This window comes from Equus caballus, chromosome 13 (genome assembly GCF_041296265.1).
Source record: "Equus caballus isolate H_3958 breed thoroughbred chromosome 13, TB-T2T, whole genome shotgun sequence".
NCBI lineage: Eukaryota > Metazoa > Chordata > Mammalia > Perissodactyla > Equidae > Equus > Equus caballus.
Window position 1 is genome coordinate 7,210,930 of NC_091696.1, and position 17,546 is coordinate 7,228,475.

Sequence of the window (17,546 nt, forward strand, 5' to 3'; positions counted from 1 at the left end):
TCCTCATCTCTCCAGTCACTGTTCAGCTAATACGTTTTCCTTCTTTTGGTAAGAGTCCTGCTTTCCCATAGGAACTGGAATCTGGGAAAAAGGAAAACAGTACTAGAAGCAGAACAAGAGTGTGGGATCACTCCTGGGTGGTACTGTCCCCTCATTTGGACAGTTCACTGCCTAGATGTGCTGAGTGTGCAAATTCTGTCTCGTTGCCTCATCCAGTGTTTCTCTGAATAGAAGCAAATATCTGGGCACCAGGTATGACTTGTCTTGTGACCCCAGCCAGTAAGTCAGCCCTTTTGAGCCACCACCTCTCCCTTGGTTAGAAGCTCTTTGGCAATGGGTTCATGGAAAACATCCCAGAATGGGAGCTACATGCTGAATTCCCTAGTACTGGCTTTGCCATCGATTGTGTGATTCATTCTCTCTGATGTTCAAGCTGTGAGAAGCAAATTTGAAATGATGGATGTGCTATATTAAATATATCAATAAGAGCAGAAGTTAAACCTTGCAAGCTGTAGGGTTTGCTTCCTCGATAAGCCTGGCTATCTCTATGGGAACTGAAGGTTTCTTCTTTAGGCCTATAGTCGGGGAGCTAGAGCAGAGTGGAGATACGGTGGCGGAGCGAGGATGAGCCGTCTTGCTCCTAATTTTTCCTCCCCTCTAAGTCTGAATACTGGCAGTGGTGAGGCAGGTGGTTCTAAGGGCTCCTTTCACTTTACCGTTCATGATGACCCCACACCGCCTTTACCTCCATGCCACCTTTCCCTGCTTCTTTGGATGCTTCAATCTCTTTGATGTTTTTCTTACCAGACGTTTCTCCGCTTAGCCATTAAACAGCTTTACCTTTGATGACGTGGATATGGATGAGCACAAGGATCCACTTGGTCCCTTTGGTCACTTTTGCTTCAGTGAACTCAGTGGGATGTCCAAGAAGAAACCCTTGTGTTAGGAAGAGTTCTAAGAAGGTTCCAAAGATCCCTTCTTATGCTAGTCACACCCTTGTATAATCTGCTCCCCTTGAGTGTAAGCTGGACCTCGTGATTTGCTTCTGACTAATAGAATAAGGGAAAGGTGATGGGATATCATTTCCCTCGTTAGTTTACAAGATTGTGACTTCTGTCTTGCTAGCAGACTCTCTCCTGGCTTTGATGAAGCAAGCTGCCATGGTGGAGAGGCCTACATGACAAGGAACTGAAGGTTGCCTCCAGCCAACTCCAGCCAACAGCCATCCAGGAATTGAGGCTCTCAGTCCAACAGGCCTTGAGGAACTGCATCCAGCCAGCAGCTATAGAAGTGAGCAAAGAAGTGTGTATTTCCCCAGTCAAGCCTTCAGCTGAGACCCCAGCCCCAGCTGCCACCTTAATTGCAGCCTTGTGAGAGACCTTGGAGCAGAGAACCCAGGTAGGCCTTGCCTAGATCCCTCACCAACAGAAACTATGAATTAATAAATACTTGGTTTTTTTAGCCACTAACTTTTGGGGTATTTGTTATATAGTAACTAACACACCCCTAAATTACTGTAACCTTGGTGTAAGATATAGCATGGCTGGGAAGGCAGGCACCAAATGAGAGGACAACCTCCTTGACAACATTCCTGGAGATACTGTCTTCAATCTCGAAGACTATCCCAAGTTCTCTTAGCTGCAGTGGTATCATTGTGCTCCCCCCAGCCCTGATTAGTCTCCAGGAGGTGAGGCCTAGGTAAGGTAGTGCTGGGTGGAGTGGATGGCCAGGATGTGGGGTGTTAATCTGTCTGGAAGGGACATTTTGAGCTCGAAGTGACCCTCAGGGATCATGAGGAGTGATGATAAGGTCATTCTTCCCCTCCTCATTTTTTCTTTCCTTTTCCACTCACTCCACCATTCCTTTTTCCCTACTTGTTGTCTCCTTTTGCCCCAAATTCTGGGTGGCTGCCTGACGACCATTCCTACAAATGATAGCCAGGTGATCTCTTGGTCTTGCAATAATTCTACCAAGCTGGGCATCCTGAGGAAGTTTCCCTCGGGAGCATCTCTGCCCTTTCCTTGAGGTGTCCTCACATGCAGGGAGACCTCATTGTTGAGCTCAGAATGTGCCTTCCAGACAGATTACCACCCCACATATAACAGATTCTTCGGTGGGACCCACCCAGTTCCTGGACCCTGCCCTGGCCACTCCAGTGTCCACAATCGCAAAACCCACCCATACGCACACCTGCACTGACTGCTCACCTGTGAGATACTCAGGAATCAGCAACTTTTTCTAAATGAAGGTAAGTTACCGTTTTCAGGAAAAGATTCATATCTCTGGTCCTTTTCAGAGCTGCAAGGTCTCTCCTCCCGTCTGCTCCAGGAAGGGTAGAGGAAGGGCAAGGGTGAACTGCCCCCCATTTTCGTTAGGGTCAGCTGAGGCGTGGGGACGCGGCCCACCACCCAGACCTCCTGAGGGAGAGAAAGGCTCTTAGGAGCAGGTGACATTCATTCCTCACCAAGAGATCCAAGAGCAACATTTCCCCCTGCCACTCACCTCAGGGCCTAAACACCCCCACACTTCCAATTCCAAAACTTTCTGAGGCAACAAGGGGAAATTCTGGCTGTATCCTTCCAGAGGAACGCATCCCACCCTGCAGCTGTGTATAGTTCAGGATAGTGAGGGAGCAGATGGAAAGACAAGTTGAGCCAACTTCTGGACTTGAAGGGTTCTTCTCATTTTGAGAAGGCCCGGAAGTTTTTAGAGTAAACTTTTTGTACTTTTTATGAAAAAGTAAAGTGTTTTAAGTACAGGACATCTGAGTAAGGTCAAATACAGGACCCAAGATAAAACTGAGAAAGCCACTGTCAGGCCCCCTACAAGGGACTGGTCATCTTGCAGAAACCAAAAGAGGAAATCAGTCAGAGCTGACTTCCCTCCTTCCTTTCCCTGAGCATAAGCGCTGGGAACCCCAAACCCACTCCCCCAAAGCACCACACAGAGAACGCTACTCTCTCCTAGCAGAAACATTTATTGAGGACGATCAGTATTCTTGGTTGTGCTAACCATGGTTCTCATCAGAGGATGTGTTCTCGTGAAAATGGCAATGCTTTCTCAACAAGGACTGAATGATTTCTTTGGGGACATTTTTCCTCCCTGGAAGTGCTGGAGAAGCATTTCCTGTTTGAATAGAAGAGTCAGATCTCTGAACACAGTGCTTTCATTAGAGGTGAGGGTGGCCGGAGGGACGTGGCATACATCATGCATGCAGGTGGGTCTTGGATGGGGCACAGACTCCCTTTAGGGTGGGGAAGGGGGTTGACTCTGGCATAAATGCTGGTCCTTGAAGGCCACAACTTTCCAGGGCTGTCTGATCCTGTCTCTTTTCTGTCTAACCCTTGTACGAAAACTCTTGTCAGGAGGGACAGCATCTTGGCTGCAGGATGTGGTCCTTGCCCATTCCCCTGGCTGTGGGTCAGAGAGAGCCCCGTAGTTGGAGGGATGTCCCTCGTCAGGCTCTACCTGGGCCTGCAGTTCCCCCTTCTGCTGACTTAACTCTGCAGCCTCAGGTTCGTATCTCCATGCCAGTTTCTCCTCTAGGATCTTCCCGATGGCTGCCATGAGCTCATGAGCTTCAGGAGGCCCACAGCTCACGAGAGCTGCACTTTGAGCTGGGTCTCGGAGCGGTGCAAAGGTTGACGTGAACTTGGCTTTTTGCTGGGGACTTTCCTGCCCTGTGATTTTTTTCTTGGAATTAATCCACTGAAAAAACTGCCTCATTTTTTTTCTGAAGTAACTTTCAGGAGGAAACTGTTCATTCTGTGACAGATACGGGGAAGTGCCCTCTAATTCTCTGTCCTCAATAGAGTGGCTCTTCTTTCTGGCTTTAGACGTCCCAACTCCTGAATCCTCGCTTCCACATTCTCCTGCTCTGGAATCCAGAGGTCTCACTGTCTTTGCAGCTGGTGGGAAATTCCTATCCTGGCATTTCCATGAGACATGCTTAGAGGCCCAGGGTTCCCGCCAATGCCCATTGTCCTCCAAGTGGACTTGCAGCACCTGGGAAGCTCCCATGTCCCCACTGGAGACGCTCTGGGACTGAGTCAGTGAGGAGTCGGAAGGCAAGCTATCTGAAGTAAGGGATATGTCAGCGGGAGAGCCTTTAGGCTGGCTATGTTCCTTGCTCTTCAATTGAAACTTCAACTTGGTAAGGAGCTGTTTTTTAATGTCTGATGGCTTGGAATCTTGGGGAACTGGTATTTTTGGTAAGGGACATTCACTGGTCAGGGTAGTTTCTACTTTGCTCACATTGATATTTACCATTTGGGAGCTTCCCAACTTGTTGGTTGTCAAGATGTCACAAGATTGTGATGTAAGAACGCACAGCTCCTCAGCCTTGACTATCTCCCTGAAGTTCATGGTGGACGTGGAAAAATGTTTTCAATTCTTCTCCACCATCTTTTGGCCCTGAATCATGTCCTCTCTATCACTGGAACTCACATTCTCATCCCTTGGCACATGTCCAACCCCAGCTTGCCTTGTGGGCACCTCTCGGCTGCATCTGTTATTGTCTAGTGCAGTCTTACTCTGACTCACTTTGTCTATAAAGCTGTGTGTGAGGATCTCTGAAGTCTGTCTGCCATGCTCGATTGACTGGATGTCCTTGGCAAGCTCCTGGTCGCTATCAGAGTGGGATGGTTTTAGGGCCCCCTGTCCTTCGTTGCCCACAGATGAGGTAGCAGGGAGTGGAAGATCCAGGATGGGGACTGAATTCGTTGTTTGCACCTTATTTCCCTGAAAACTTTTAGAGCTTCCCTCAAGGGGCTTGGAAACCTCAAATTCCTTTCCCTTACTTGGAGTCTTATTTCGTTTGTCACCTATGTCTTGACCCCCTCTTATTACTTACAGAACAATCATTTTATTCTATTTTTCCCTTTTTCTCCTCCCTTCCATTTTTCAAATCATGTTGTTTTTAGAAAACAAAATTGGTATTTTATTTTTCCACCCTTGTAACCATCTTTATTTTACTTAGACATCTACAACTTAATGTATTTCACGCTCACCATCATAATGCTTTTTGAATTTTGCCCCAGTTGACACTCAGCCAATTTTTGAGTCCCAGTCTGTCTAAGTGGAGTTGCCTTTCCTCCAAACCCCTATTGTAAGGGTGGGTATGTGTGCAGTCCATGGTGAGACCCCCATATATCTGTAACCTGGTGCATAGTCTGGGACTCACCTCTGGTTCATGAGCTGCAGGTGTTCTGGGGGAGACCAACCATGGCTCCACCGAGGCCGTGAATATCAGAGGCGGCACTTCCATCCTGATAGGTGAACTGTACACATTAAGGGCAAGATCTTGTATATTCCTGTTAAGCATAGATGGACGGAAGGCAGCAAGATCACCTTCCCAAAGAGGGGGATGCCATGCCTGATGACCTCCCTGCAGATAGTGTTTAGTATTCAAAGAACAGCCCAGTGCCTTTTTGGAATAAGGCATCAGTGTGCTGTGCAGTGCCTGGATCAGCCTCAAGGTGGTGATGCCTGGATCAGATTGAGGAGGGGGCGGGGGGAACAGGACAGGGTCACCATATGGATGATGATGTGGCATAAAGCTTTGTTCTACCAGCAAGGTCCTTCTTTCCCCTCTTCATTTTTTCTTTCCTCCTGGCTTACTCCAAGTCATCTTTTCCTTACTCTCAGCTTTATTTTATCCTGGGAGGTAGGTGGCTACTTGGTCAACATTGTTACTACTGGCAGCTGAGTGATGCTTTTGCTCTGCAACAAAATGTCATTGGGCAGTCTGAAGAAATACCTACAGAGGGGAACCACTTCCCCCAGGTGCCTTTCCAGTAGGGAAACCTCAGTGTAAAGTTTAAAGTATTCTTCCCTAACACATTAATATGACTCACATGACAGATTCTTAAGGAGTGTCTGTGCTGTTCCTAGCCCCTCCCCCACCAGCCCAGGATCCACTGCAGCAATACCCTCCCCCACCCCCAAATCCCATTCAGGGTTCACCCCCTGTGGGGTCCTCTGGTCACTGACCTCTAAATCATGATGAAGCCACTGTTTTTTCTTCATTGTTGTTTTATGAATTGCATACCTATTCTTGACCCTCTTCGGATAGAGAACACCTGTCTTCCCTACTCTCTGAAGGATGTAAAACATTCAGTGAGCGGAAGGTGTGGGCTGCTCTACACTTTCGTTAAGGCTAAGCGAAGAGGCAGGAGGCAGAGCCCACCTCCTCAAACTTCATCAGGGAGGAAATGGGCTTTTGGGGGCACGTGATATCTCTTTGTCAACAAGAGCTGCAGAGCACTGGTGACCTTTCGGAAGCCAGAGGAAGCAATCAGTAAGAGCTGAACTCACTCCTCCTTTTCCCTAAGCACAAGCCCTGAGTTACCTGAAACCCATGCCCCCAACACAGGACACAGAAAAGACATCACTATTATTAGAGAATCATTTATTGGGGAGAATTAATATTCTCCACGAGAAGGAATTATTTTGTGGTGGGAAATTTTCCGCTCTCGAAACGCTGGAAAAGCGTTTTCTGTTGACATAGAGACGGATCCCTAAACATAGTGCCTTTAGCAGTGGTGAGAACAGCTGGAGGCCCCTGGGCCGGCTTGACGCCTGCAGGTGGAGCTTGGATGGGGCACATGCTCCCTGCGGGGCACAGATAAGGGACGCTTCTGATCCAATAGCTGATCTTTAAGCGCCACGACTTTCTGAGGGTGTCTGTTGTGGTCTCTGATCCGTCTAGAACATGTAGGATAATTCTGGCCAGCAAAGACAACTTCTTGGTGGCAGGACTTGGCCTTTGGCACTTTACAGGAGGGAGCCCTGTAGTTGGAAGGATGCCCCTGGACGGGCTCTGCCTGGGCCTGCTCTTCTGCCTTCTGCTCAGTTTTCACAAACTTCCTCAGGGAAGGAAGGGGCTCTTGAGGGCGGGTGACCTCTGTTGCACACCGCTGCCCCAGTTTCTCCACTGGGAACTTCCCAGGGACCGTCCTGGTCTTCTGAGCCGTGGTGGTCCCAGTAACGGCAGCTCTCTCTTTAACCAGGCCTCTGCTCTGTGCAGATGATATGGGGCGGCCCTTTTCCGGGGGATGTTCTTGCTTTTTGCCTTTTGTCCCAGGACGAAGCCATTGAAAAATGTGGTTCATCTTTTTTCGGAACAGACTTTCAGGAGGAGGCTGTGCCTTCTGTGATGAGGTCTGGGAAGACTTGCTCCCAAGCGTCTCCTCTGATGCTGTGATCTGAGTAGGGAAACTCTTTCTTGTAGGTTGGGATGTCCCCAACCCTGCATCCCCTCCACCAAGCTCTTCTTTGTTGGGGCCCGGAGGGCTCAGTCTCATTGTAGCTGGTGGGAATTTCTTATCCTCGGACCTCTTTAGGTCTTTCGTAGGGACCCAAGGCTCTTGCCGCTGCTGCCTGCTGATCCCACTGTCCTCCAGATGGACACGCAGCACCTGGGAAGCTCCCATGTCCCCACTGGAGACACCGTGGGCATGAGTCAGTGAGGCCTTGTAAGTCAAGCTCTCTGAGGCAGGGGCCCTGTCAGTGTGTTGGCCTTGGACCTGGCTCTGATTCCTCTTCTCTAGTTTTGACTTTAATTCCCCAAACAGATGTTCCTTAAGATCCGATGACTTTGGGTCTTGGGGAACTTGTCTTTTTGGTGCAGGGCTTTCAATGGTCCCAGTAATTTCTATTTTACTGTGATTCTCACGTATCATTTGGGAGCTTCCTGGCTTGCTGGTTGTCAACACACTACCAGTTTTTGACTGCAGAGCATTGAGCTCCTTGGCCCTGAATATGTCCCTGGCCGTGTTGTACATGGAAAAGGGTTCCGACTTCATCTTTTTGTCCTGTCGCCCTTCTCTTCTATCACTGGAACTCACTCTCTCATCTTTTGTCTCAGGTTTGGCACCAGCTTGCCTTGCAGGCAGCTCTGGGGGGCATCTGTTGCCTAGCTGAGTAAATTTCTGACTCGTTTTGCCTGTGATGCCACATGTGACAGGCAGATGAGTCTGCCTGGCACCCTTACTCCTCTGAACAACCTCTGCAATCTCTTGGTTGATACCAGAGGGTGATTGTCTCGGCACCCCTTGTCCTTCCCTGCCCATAGGTGATGTAGCAGGGCAAAGACGATCCAGGACCAGGGCTGAATTTGTTGTTTCTGCTTTTTCTTGAAGAACAGATTTAGAGCTTCCTCTATGGGGCTCGAAGCCCTCGGATTTGGAGTCGACTTCCAAAGTTGGGTTATTTGAGGGGGGCCAGTAGAAATAGGGCAAGGACTGGGATGCAGCATCTTCCAATTTAAACGCCTGTATGGATTCAAGGACCCTGCAGGGCAGGCCCCACTCCATCCTCATACGGAAACTTTTAATATGGGTTTCCATCATCTGTTGTGCACTGGAATCAATGAAGCAAAGCTCCTGGAAGGTATTCAGGGAGGAGTCCCCACCCACTGAAGGTGGCAAACTCCTCTGAGTTATTTGGGTGCGGGATTTGTCAGAAAGCAGCAATGTCTGCTTGCTAGCATGCCATGAACTGTGCACCGTCCCAGGGAGCCGAGCCTCACTGATTTCCTCAAACTTCTTGCTCAAATGTGCTTTCAGGACATTTTCAAGTTGTTTCTGATCTAGACTTTCCTCCAAGGCCCTTGAAGCTTTCCCTGACAGACTTGCCATGTGACTATTTAGGTCTTTCTCAGAGTCATATGCCAGATCCTTATCTGAAGAGCTCTCTGGGTCACTCAACAGATGAGCTTTTGGGCCGTTCTCTGGGCTATGCCCCTGATCCTTCCCCATCTCCTTCTCTACCTGAAGCAGTTCTGAACCCCTCTCATGGAAGCTTTTGGATTGGCTCAATCCAACATTTAGATCTTTGTTCACCGAGATCCGTGAGAGTCCACGATTGCTTTCTGACTTAGCTATCTCTGAGAAATCTCTTGGAGGCATCATCAGTGACAGACACTCACAGATCCTGCGGGGCAGGCCCCACCGGTGTTGGATGAGCCTCTTTCGAAGGTGATGTTCCAGTTTCTTCCTCAGCTCATCACTGAGAGGAAACTCTACGGGAAGGGTGGAGATGGAGGCATGGGCCTGGGAGGCCTGATGGTAAGGAAAGTTGGGAGCTGAAGAACAAAATTCTTCCTGAGATCTTTGGACTACAGAGGGGGAACCCCACAAACTTTCCTGTTGCTTCTGCAACACTTTCCATTCCAGTTGTTGAATTTCAGATGAGGTGAGAGACTCTGATTCATCCGGGGGTCTATGGTAACACACTCCACAGATCCTTATCTGGGGTAGAGGACCAGATGGTAGGATTGGGAGTGGGGATTTAAGGTGGGCCTGGGACTTGACCTGAGTGAGAGGTAGGGGCTGGGATTGGGGCAGGGTTTGAGGCAAGGGTTGGGGCTGGATCTCAGGCAAGGATGGAGGTGGGCGATGGAGAGGTACTGGGGATTCTTGGCCCATGGAGGCATTTGAGATGGTATTGAAAAGGAAGATTGTGGTGCAGTCACGTGAGTCACGGATAGCAGAGGGCAAGGACTCGCTGTGCAGAGATGGGAGACCCCAGAAGAGCTGCATACATTTTTCCTGTAAATGGTCCTCCAAGATTTTAGGATATGGGGGCTGCTCATGCATGTGCAGCTCCTTTGGTTTGCCTGCACTGCTCCAGAAAGGAAGGGAGAATGCTGAGTCACACTCATCAGCATTTGACTCTGACATTTTCCCCGAAGGAGTTAGTTGGTGGCCTGGCCTAAGTTTTTTTGGAAAAGAGCCCTTCTCCTTCTCCTTTTCCTTCCACATCAGGAAATCACTCCTCTTTCGGACTTGTCTCTCCAGGAGTGCCAGGACATGAGGGCTGAGAAATGAGAGGTTACCAGGCTCTATAAGGTTAGCTGTAGGGTGTCTCTCCAGAGAGGACTCTGGAGAATGGAGGGCAAGAAACTCTCGATTAAAATCACGTGGTGCCAAGGTGGAAGGTGCTAAGAACAAGTCTTTGGCACAAGCTTGCCACCAGGATAATTCTGAAATTGACAGGCTTGAATGGTCAGTGCCTCTGATTGTTGGGACATAAGTGGACAACCCACCAGGGCTATCTGGAGATGAGTTCTCTGGAACAGACTTCAATAAGATGGAAACCGATTTAGATTGAGTCACAGTTAAAGGGTGGTCTGTCGGTGGTGAGACAGACAGGCTTGGTGGTGCGTGATGACAAGCCAGTGAGTCATTGGGATTCATTATCTGGGACAAATCTGGTAAGGGGTTAATATCTTGGGAAAGGGTGCGGTCAAGAGAGAAGATCGTATTCAGAGACAGAGTGGCCTCTGGTTGGAGAATAGGACCCGTTGCCTGGGTGTCATGTGGTGGGAGAGGGGGAAGGGCAAGGGGTTGGGGTGGGGAATGGTCTGCTGGGAATTTGGACTCCAAGGGAGGAATAGGCTCTGGTGGCATAGAGTGACCCGGTGGTGAGGGTGAAAGAAAGTCAGCTAAGGGTGTCATTGGGTTAGGTGAGAGAACGGAGGGGGGCGGTGGGGAAGGGTCAGGTGGAGGGGATGGTGTTAGGTCTCCTGGAGGGACTTCTGAGAAGGCAGAGGACAGAGTGAATGATGACTCAGTCCCAGAAGCTGTGGAAGCCATAGAGGACACAGAGGCAGTATCATCTTCCAGGTCCTCCAGGAACAGCAGCCGATTGATCTCAGCAGTTGTGCTATTACACACCTCACAGGAGGGGTCTGGGCATAATAGTTGACGAATGCGGGTGGTATCGAGAGGCCGGCCTAGGGGCCTGCGGGAGACAGGAAGTAGAAAACTGTAGCCAGGACCAGAACAAGGAAAGGAGGACCTGCTGGCCTGTCAGGGGAGGGGCCACCTGAAGCCTGCTGCCCCTTCACAATGCCCCACATCTATGACTTCACCATACACTCAGCAGCCCTCACCCCAAGGCCTTCATTCACATACCCGTTCCTATGGCAAACCCCTCCCATGACTACTGCAGGCTGTACTGAATCCCTGGAATTGCAGAGAACATGTCAAAGAGGGATCAGGAAAGAAAAGACTAGTCACCTTTTCAGAATAGAAATTAGCCTCCTTTTCTCCTCTGTTTCCCTCTGGTAGTTTCTCCAACCTGGGAAACCAGAAGAGTGAATTACATGTAATAAAGGTAGAAGCATAGGTGTTACACGGGAGTCCCTTTATGGGAGACCCTTGGGATATTAACGGGATATTAACTCTGAAAGCCCCAAGAATCAGTAGATGTGGTCAAACGGTCAATGATAATATTAATAAGGTTCACATGTGTTTGTTGCTTCATTTATAAAGTACTGTCACATACATTATCCCATGGGATGTTCAAAACCACCATGTGAGGAACATAGGTCAATGGTTACCTCAAAGAGGAGTCTGATCATCCAGGAAGTCAACGTAGTTTCACAAGGTCAGGACACAGAAGTTCTGACTCTTGGCGTCTCCCACGGCAACCCACTGGGCAACACCCATTGTCCAGGCCCATCACTGCTTCATGCCCAGAGCTGGGCAGAGCAGGAATCTGAGAAATGTCTCGGGTTCTGACTACCTTCCCATGAGCCTTTCCTCTGAGGCCTCTATTTTCTGAGAGGGACTCTATCTAGCGACTGACATCCTCAGAGACCATGGACCTGGGACCTCATGGAGAGGACAGGAAGGGTCACCCTTGGAGAGCTCAGGTGGGATAGGTGGAACCTTACCACTTGATGTTCCACCTTTTCTTCTCCTCTTGGCTCTGCCCTGACGCTGAGAACAAAAAGAAAAGAATGAGGAGCGAGGACTTAGTTGGCTTGCTCCTCTCTCTAGGAAACTCAGATATTCATCCAAGATTAATGTCACTCTCTATTTTTATTACTAGCACTTTGTGTTCTTTCCCTTTCTGAATTTCTAAAGGTGATAAGATACTTTCAATTTCTCCTTCTTTGAAAACCTCGAAGGAGGATTTTTGGCTAGAGTCCACACTTGATCTTCTCAGTCAGAAGTCCTCTGCTCAAGGCGGGCATAGACTCTGAGGCCCCCAGTCACATCTGTGCTTCCTCAGATAGGCCCCTGTATCCTGGGACAGAGCTCACACTCCAGTGTCTGCTCAGAGGCTCAGCCCTGCTCTCCTGATCTGCCCAATACAAAGGATGGTTTGGTCGAATGACGCCCGTCATGGGAATGTGACTCGTGATCCAGTGTTGGGAACAGTGTTCTCCTACACAGATCCCAAACTCTCTAAATAACCTAATGCAGGGCCGTGAAATCACTGATGGGATTTTATCCGGGAATCCTCCACCATACCCAGATGGTCTGTGAGTTTTAAATGGGAAACAGTCCCAGCTGAACCCCTAGTCCTGCCTGGCCTATTCCCCTAGAAGGATGATGTTCTATCGTCTATTCAGACTTGCCATCTTAGGAGTCTCTCTGGACCAACTCATTTAAAAATGTGGGACTAGAAATGGAAACAACAATAAAAAATCCCTGTTGGTGGCTTGCCCAGGGATCCTTACCTTTTGGTAGATTTTGGTTTTCCAGAAGGTTGGTAAAGATGGAATCCCCACCAGGAAGCACAGGAACAGAAGAAGCAACCACAACCCACACACGATGGTGAGGTTATAGTCACTATCTAAGAATGTTGAGCAGATGCTCAAAAACAACTCCATATGGCTATTCAGAAATGAGAGAACATTCCATTGACTGAACTCCATTTTCTGAATCGCAAGGCTGCCTGAGGCAACTGAGCTCTGAGAGTGTCCGCACTTGCCTATAATCCCAGGCCTGCATCACAGAGCACTGAAGAGTCACAAAGGGTTTCAGAGGGTGGGGGAGGGGACATGAAGAGGGTGTGCCCATGGCCCCTTCCTCCCACCAGCCCAGCTGATCTCTCCATCCATCCTGGGCCCTCCAGGTCCCTCTGCCCTACCCTGCCATCCTATTTTCCAACTCTGTCCGTTCATGAAATCATACAATTACATTAATGAAATTTTCTGCCTGTTCCACCTGTACTCCAGATATTACCTGGGCCCCCTTTACTGTTTGGAGAGCTTGACTTTGGTTTCACCAATTCCACTGCCTCGAAAGTCTGAAATGCTCCCTGGAATTTTTGCTTGTACCCAGACATTTACACTCAGAATCATATATGTCCTCAAATCCATCTTTCCTTTAGAATGTTTTTGCCTTACATGAACCCTGATATAGAACTCAAAGTTCTTCTGTACTCATTTGGTTTTGTGAATGTTGAATAACAAATTTTAGTTTTTTGCTTCAGTCAGCCTTTACCATCTTCAGCCAGTGGGGCTGACTCAAATAATTGAAATGAGTAATTCATTATTCAACACTCACAAGACTAAAATCAGTACAGGCGTACCTCACTTAATGAAAGGGAAATGTTTAGAGAAATGCATCATTAGGCACTTTCACTGTTGTGTGAACATCACACAGTGTACTTACACAAACCTAAGTGGTAGAGCCTACTACACACCTAGGCTATGTGGTGCTACCCGTATGGGACCACTGTCATATATGTGGTCCATCAGTGACCGAAACATCGTTAATATTGTTACGTGGTGCGTGACTGTGGTGGATGACAATGACAAAATGGAGTACCATTTTCAAGGCTTCTAAAATGGAGCTGGGAGGCCATTAAGGAAGTGGGGCTTATGCTTGTACACCACATCCACCACCAGATGTTAACTGAACTTTTGAGCTTTACCTGACAGCAGAGGTCACATCTTGAAGTGTTTCCTCATTCCAAGAAGGGACAGTCTGCCTAGGACCAACTATGTTCTGGCAAGTCAGCTCACCCCATGCCAGAACCAGTCAGTAACTGTTCACTGTAGACCTCTGTAAGCCTGTGTCCTTTCCTTTTATCTACCCCTGCCTCCTTTGTCTTCCTAGGAGCACATTTGAGCTTCTACTCGAATCTACATCTCCTGAATTGGAATTCTTGAGACCCCAAATAAACTTTTTGGTTCTTTTGCAGTTTATGCCTCTTATTTGCTGACTTTACATGGTGACAGAAGTGGGATCCCTAGCTACTGACCTTCAATTCTGGTGCCACTTCACAGACACAAGCAAGGTGCCTGCAAAGAATCTTTTGTGCTCTGTCGTCTCCTCCTGGTGGCTCTGGTTCCTGGTGGTAAGTCCTCCTGGGCCTGGACCTCGCATTTTTGGTAGAGGTCCAGACTCTTTCTGTAGGCGTCCTTTGATACTGGTTCTGGCCATCCTTCCGTTGTCAGCTTTGTTAGAAACTTCTGTTTCTTTCACTCCTTTTTTGGGCCTTTGATCCTTTGGTAAGTTCATACAAATGAGAAATCCATTTTCTAAGAGGACCACCAAAGAACAGCCCCACTCTGGGACTCCTGCTGGTTTTGTCTTTAAAGAATACAGACCTTCTACATGTAGATTTTTGTCCCACTGGGCTCAGATTACTCAGGGTGATTTAAGGCTTCACTGGCCTAAATGGGGCTCCTTTGAAATTCCTAAATTGGTTTATCTGTGCACTCAATTGGAAAAAGCCTATCAAACCAAGCAAATAAAATGGGAAACTTTTTAAAATTGGTATCTTGAGGCCTCTAAATGAAACACTGAAAAGGACACTTCCTTACAAGCCATAACAATGTCATAACTAAGAATTTCAAATGATTAAATGTAAATGCCATCGATAAAAGAATATTAACTCCTCCTGTATTCGTCAGGGTTCTCTGGAGAACCAAGGAGATTATATATATATATATATATATATATATGTATATATATATATATATATGTATATATAGTATATATTAATATTGCTATATAATAGAATATATAATCCATTGTATCTATATTTAAATTCATTTATTTAGTTCTATAAATTTATATATGAAAGAAACTTTGGCCTCACCCCTACCTGCCTAAAAGAATTTAAGACAGAAGGCCTGTTCCAGGAAGGAGCTTTCAACGTAGGGAACTCCAGATGTGGTAGAGAAGAAGGTACCTAGCCGGGCCCATTTTACACAAGTTCTCTCTCATTTGTTTAGAGATGGCCCAGCAAACATTTGGTTTTCTGTCTCCTTGTGAATTGGCTTCCTCCTCTTTGAAGTCCCAAACCATGACCCCCAACCCCGCGCCTTTGTAAAATATCTAAACCCTAACCATAGGCCTGGCAGACACGCTGTGGACTGAGCAGCAGCATGAAGACCAGGGTCAACCTGATGACATTGTGGGTGGGACTACTGGCTGTTTGTCCACATCCTTGTCCTGGGTGCCCAGGAAGGCAGTCACCCAGCAACTTGCAGTGAGGTGTGGCGTGTGACTATGTTTCAGCCAATGCAATGGGAGTGGAAGTGCTGTGTGCCATTTCCAGGTTGGAACTTTTGAAAGCAGGTGTGTCTTCTCCGTGTTCCTTCTTTCTCCTTGTGCAGATTGGTTGCAGACAATGATACAGGCGTCAGGAATGGCGGAGCCAAGAGACGGGAATTCATGGGTGACTGACACACCCTGTGGAAGAGAACCACCTGCCCAACGCGAAACCCACCTTGGCCTGTAAGGTAATCACACATAAATTTCTACTCTCTGGTTATTCTTTTTCGGGATGTGCTTGTTATTTTCTTAACTATTATGGAAATATTTCAAATATGCAGAAGAGTACATAGTATGACCTCTATCTCCGGCCCCAATACCCAGAAAGAACAGACGTTCAATTCTGCCCTATTTGCTTCCGATGTTGCATTCATTTGCTGGGGCTGCCATGACAAAATGCCACACGTAGGGTGGCTTAAACAATAGAAATTTATTTTCTCACGGTTCTGGAGGCCGAAGTTCAAGATCAAGGCGTTGGCCGGTTTAGTCTCTTCTGAGGCCTCTCTCCCCAGCCGCTTCTCCCTGTGTCCTCACACGGTCTTCCCTCTGTGTGTGTCTGAGTTCTAATCTTCTCTTCTTACGTGACTATCAGTCACATTGGATTGGAGCCTACCCATGTGACCTCACTTGACCTTAATTACCTCTTTAGAGGCCCTCTCTCCAAATACAGCCCTATTTTGAGGTCCTGGAGTTAGGACTTCAACATGTGAATTTTCAGGGACATGATTCAGCCCACAACGATATCTCTGTTTTTAAGAAACAAAATGTTGCCGTCACACCTAAAATTCACATTTCCATCCCGTTCTCCTCCCTCCCTCATCATAGGTATCAATATCCTAAAATTAATTACATTCTTTATGATTCCAAGAATATCCATGTGCATGGCTCCATTAACAAAAGATTACATTTTTATGCATAGTCAAGACATACATGTGTATGTCTCCGTTAACAAATTCTTACATTGTTATGCACTTAAAAAATGTACAGGAACAGCATCACACTGCACATGTCCTTCTTTGATTGGCTTTGGGCTATAAATGGGGAAGGAAAAACAGCAGCCGAGGGTAAGAGAATAAATAAACGGCTTATGCATAAAAACCCAAAAGGACAGATTTCCAAGAGCGTCCCAGTTGGTGACCATGTGGAGGTTCTGGGAGAGTGGTGGTTCTGGGAGAGTGGTTACCTGGAGAGGGCGTGGAAGCTCAGTGCCCTTTCCCCATGTCTTGCCCTATGCGTCTGTTCCATCGAGCTATTCCCGAGTCATATCCTTTTCTAATAAACAAGTAATCTAGTAAGTAAGAGGTTTCTCTGAGTTCTGTGAGCCACCCTAGCAAATTAGTCGAACCGGAGTAGAGAGTCTTGAGAACCTCCTACTGACAGCCAGTTGCTCAGAAGCATAGGCGACAACCTAGACTTGCTGTTGGCACCTGCAGTGGGGCAGTCTTGTGGGGCTGAACCCTTAACCTGTGGGATGTGATGCTGTGTCTGGGTACATAATGTCAGAATCGAGTTGAATTGCAGGACACCCAGCTGGTGTCCCAAGAATTGCTTGTTGGTGTGGGGGACTCCCCCGACCCCCAACCCTACACACGTTGGAATTGGTACCAGAACCTAGGAACAAACTGTGAAAGATAAGCGTCTTAGCTTGGGTTCCCATAACAAAATGCCATAGCATGGGTGACTTAAACAACAGAAATTTATTTTCTCACAATTCTGGGGGGCTGGAAGCCTGAGAGCAGGATGCCAGCATGGTCAGGTTCTGGCGAGGGCTGTCTCCTCAGCTTGCATAAGGTCCCCTTCTCACTGAGTCCTCAGATGGCGGGGTGTGTGTATGTGTGTGAAGAAACAGAAAGAGAGATCTCTTCAACTTCTGATGAGGCCACAGTCCTATCTGATTTAGGTTCCACCATTATGACTTCATTTTCACCATAATTACTTCCTAAAGACCTTGTGTCTGGACATGGTCACAAGGGGCGTCAGGGCTTCCATTATATGAACTGTGGGGAGACAGAATTCAGTCCATAGCAATAAATAAAGAGCAAATAAATAGGAACAAAGGTTTGGCATTTCTCTTTATCATTTCCTTTCTTCCTCACTTTACTGTCTTGCTCTTTGTCTAGCTTCTTGAACAAGTAGCTCGTTGGTTTCTAATTTTTCTTTTTAGATAAGTATATTGAAGATATGTTTCTTCTAAGTATTGTTTAATTCCATCCACCAGATTTTGTCATGTAGTGCTTT

The 17,546-nt window shown here is 47.6% G+C and overlaps 1 protein-coding gene and 1 long non-coding RNA gene across 47 annotated transcripts in view; one reads left to right on the forward strand and one right to left on the reverse strand.

Annotated features, from left to right (window-relative positions):
- Positions 1-17,546, forward strand: part of LOC138917078 (heparan sulfate glucosamine 3-O-sulfotransferase 4-like) — a 103,040-nt gene that overhangs the window by 28,812 nt on the left and 56,682 nt on the right. For 27 of the 46 annotated variants that reach the window (XM_070231505.1, XM_070231526.1, XM_070231510.1 and 24 more), the window contains 3 exons: positions 1,126-1,398; positions 13,948-14,103; positions 15,371-15,496. The gene's annotated coding sequence lies outside the window, so the exon portion shown is untranslated. The remainder of the gene's footprint in view (positions 1-1,125; positions 1,399-13,947; positions 14,104-15,370; positions 15,497-17,546) is intronic. The other 19 variants (XM_070231549.1, XM_070231551.1, XM_070231539.1 and 16 more) reach the window with 1 other exon arrangement.
- On the reverse strand, positions 6,393-12,710 carry LOC138917081 (uncharacterized). Its single transcript, XR_011424526.1, has 4 exons — positions 12,476-12,710; positions 11,684-11,729; positions 11,025-11,085; positions 6,393-10,746 (listed from the first exon to the last, which is right to left on the reverse strand). It is a non-coding gene; the product is annotated as an uncharacterized lncRNA (long non-coding RNA).